Source organism: Schistocerca gregaria, unplaced genomic scaffold (genome assembly GCF_023897955.1).
Source record: "Schistocerca gregaria isolate iqSchGreg1 unplaced genomic scaffold, iqSchGreg1.2 ptg000692l, whole genome shotgun sequence".
NCBI classification, from domain to species: domain Eukaryota; kingdom Metazoa; phylum Arthropoda; class Insecta; order Orthoptera; family Acrididae; genus Schistocerca; species Schistocerca gregaria.
This window is the reverse complement of record NW_026062072.1, coordinates 172,120-175,980: the sequence shown is the minus strand read 5'-3', so window position 1 is coordinate 175,980 and position 3,861 is coordinate 172,120.

The following is a 3,861-nucleotide window of genomic DNA, read 5'->3' as shown; positions in this document are numbered from 1 at the left end:
ATGAAGCTTCTAAGTTGATGTAATAGCCAGTAAGAAGTAGTACAATTCAAGTTATAGGTATCGATTATTGACTTCTTAGCTTGCTTTGGTGACTTGAACATGAGCTAGGACCATAAGATTCTGCATGAAAGGAGGACTAGCAGCCGAGTTGCACTGGAGAATGTGGGAAATGTTCATATGTCGTAAAAACCTGAGAAATCCTTACGTTTTCGTCATTTGTTATCGAATTGACTTAAAGCCAGATCGTCACATTGGCCGCTCTTCTCTCTGAAACGGTTGTACTTATCGTCTGCAAAGCTATGTCGCGTGCTGCGGAATGCGGAGACACTAAAAGCACCATAGTAGAACACAGATGACGCTTCTAAGTTGATGTAATAGCCAGTAAGAAGTGGTACAATTCAAGTTTTAGGTATCGATTATTGACTTTTTAGCTGGCTTTGGTGCCTTGGACATGAGCTAGGACCTTACGAATCTGCATGAGAGGAGGACTAGCAGAAAAGTTGCACGGGAGAATGTGAAATGTGTTAATATGTAGTATTAACCTGAGAAATCCGTCCGTTTTCGTCTTTTGTTATCGAATCGACTTAAAGCCAAAGCGTCACATTGTCCGCCCTTCTCTCTGAAACGGTTGTACTTATCTTCTGCAAAGCTATGTCGTGTGCTGCGGTATGCGGAGACACTGAAAATACCATAGTAGAACACGGATGAAGCTTCTAAGTTGATGTAATAGCCAGTAAGAAGTAGTACAATTCAAGTTTTAGGTATCGATTATTGACTTTTTAGCTGGCTTTGGTGTCTTGGACATGAGCTAGGGCCTTAAGATTCTGCATGAAAGGAGGACTAGCAGCCGAGTTGCGACGGAGAAAGTGAAAAGTGTTCATATGTAGTAAAAACCTGAGAAATCCGTCCGTTTTCGTCATTTGTTATCGAATCGACGTAAAGCCAGATCGTCACATTGGCCGCTCTTCTCTCTGAAACAGTTGTACTTATCGTCTGCAAAGCTATGTCGCGTGCTGCGGTATGCGGAGACACTAAAAGTACCATAGTAGATCACGGATGAAGCTTCTAAGTTGATGTAATAGCCAGTAAGAAGTAGTACAATTCAAGTTTTAGGTATCGATTATTGACTTTTTAACTGGCTTTGGTGCCTTGGACATGAGTTAGGACCTTAAGATTCTGCATGAAAGGAAGTCTAGCAGCCGAGTTGTACAGGAGAATGTGAAAAGTGTTCATATGTAGTAAAAACCTGAGAAATCTGTCCGTTTTCGTCATTTGTTATCGAATCGACTTAAAGCCAGATCGTCACATTAGCCGCTCTTCTCTCTGAAACGGTTGTACTTATCTTCTGCAAAGCTATGTCGCGTGCTGCGGTATGTGGAGACACTAAAAGCACCATAGTAGAACACAGATGAAGCTTCTAAGTTGATGTAATAGCCAGTAAGAAGTAGTACAATTCAAGTTTTAGGTATCGATTATTCACTTTTTAGCTGGCTTTGGTGCCTTGGACATGAGCTAGGACTTTAAGATTGTGCATGAAAGGAGGACTAGCAGCCGAGTTGCACGGGAGAATGTGAAAACTGTTCATATGTAGTAAAAACCTGAGAAATCCGTCCGTTTTCGTCATTTGTTATCGAATCGACTTAAAGCCAGATCGTCACATTGGCCGCTCCTCTCTCTGGAACGGTTGTACTTATCGTCTGCAAAGCTATGTCGAGTGCTGCGGTATGCGGAGACACTAAAAGCACCATAGTAGAACACAGATGAAGCTTCTAAGATGATGTAATAGTCAGTAAGAAGTAGTACAATTCAAGTTTTAAGTATCGATTATTGACTTTTTAGCTGGTTTTGGTACCTTGGACATGAGCTAGGACCTTATGATTCTGCATGAAAGGAGGACCAGCAGCCCAGTTGCACGGGAGAATGTGAAAAGTGTTCATATGTAGTAAAAACCTAAGAAATCCGTCCGTTTCCGCCATTTGTTATCGAATCGACTTAAAGCCAGATCGTCACATTGGCCGCTCTTCTCTCTGAAACGGTTGTACTTATCTACATCTACACCTACATCCGTACTCCGCAAGCCACCTGACGGTGTGTGGCGTCTGCAAAGCTACGTCGCGTGCTGCGGTATGTGGAGACACTAAAAGCACCATAGCAGAACACAGATGAAGCTTCTAAGCTGATGTAATAGCCAGTAAGAAGTAGTACAATTCAAGTTTTAGGTATCGATTATTGACTTCTTAGCTTGCTTTGGTGACTTGAACATGAGTTAGGACCTTAAAAATCTGCATGAAAGGAGGACTAGCAGCCGAGTTGAATGGGAGAATGTGAAAAGTGTTCATATGTAGTAAAAACCTGAGAAATCAGTCCGTTTTCGTCATTTGTTGTCGAACCGACTTAAAGCCAGATCGTCACATTGGCCGCTCTTCTCTCTGAACAGTTGTACTTATCGTCTGCAAAGCTATGTCGCGTGCTGCGGTATGCGGAGACACTAAAAGTATCATAGTAGAACACAGATGAAGCTTCTAAGTTGATGTAATAGCCAGTAAGAAGTAGTACAATTCAAGTTTTAGGTATCGATTATTGACTTTTTTGGTGGCTTTGGTGCCTTGGACATGAGCTAGGACCTTAAGATTCTGCATGAAAGGAGGACTAGCAGCCGAGTTGCAGGGGAGAATGTAAAAAGTGTTCATATGTAGTAAAAACCTGAGAAATCCGTTCGTTATCGTCATTTGTTATCGAATCGACTTAAAGCCAGATCGTCACATTAGCCGCTCTTCTCTCTGAAACGGTTGTACTTATCGACTGCAAAGCTATGTCGCGTGCTGCGGAATGCGGAGACACTAAAAGCACCATAGTAGAACACAGATGAATCTTCTAAGATGATGTAATAGTCAGTAAGAAGTAGTACGATTCAAGTTTTAAGTATCGATTATTGACTTTTTAGCTGGCTTTGGTACCTTGGACATGAGCTAGGACCTTATGATTCTGCATGAAACGAGGACTAGCAGCCCAGTTGCACGGGAGAATGTGAAAAGTGTTCATATGTAGTAAAAACCTAAGAAATCCTTCCGTTTCCGCCACTTGTTATCGAATCGACTTAAAGCCAGATCGTCACATTGGCCGCTCTACTCTCTGAAACGGTTGTACTTATAGTCTGCAAAGCTATGTCGCGTGCTGCGGTATGTGGAGACACTAAAAGCACCATAGTAGAACACAGATGAAGCTTCTAAGTTGATGTAATAGCCAGTAAGAAGTAGTACAATTCAAGTTTTAGGTATCGATTATTGACTTTTTAGCTGGCTTTGGTGTCTTGGACATGAGCTAGGGCCTTAAGATTCTGCATGAAAGGAGGACTAGCAGCCGAGTTGCGAGGGAGAAAGTGAAAAGTGTTCATATGTAGTAAAAACCTGAGAAATCCGTCCGTTTCCGTCATTTGTTATCGAATCGACGTAAAGCCAGATCGTCACATTGGCCGCTCTTCTCTCTGAAACAGTTGTACTTATCGTCTGCAAAGCTATGTCGCGTGCTGCGGTATGCGGAGACACTAAAAGCACCATAGTAGATCACAGATGAAGCTTCTAAGTTGATGTAATAGGCAGTAAGAAGTAGTACAATTCAAGTTTTAGGTATCGATTATTGACTTTTTAGCTGGCTTTGGTGCCTTGGAGAGGAGCTAGGACCTTAAGATTCTGCATGAAAGGAGAACTAGCAGCCGAGTTGCACGGGAGGATGTGAAAAGTGTTCATATGTAGTAAAAACCTGAGAAATCCGTCCGTTATCGTCATTTGTTATCGAATCGACTGAAAGCCAGATCGTCACATTGGCCGCTCTTCTCTCTGAAACGGTTGTACTTATCGTCTG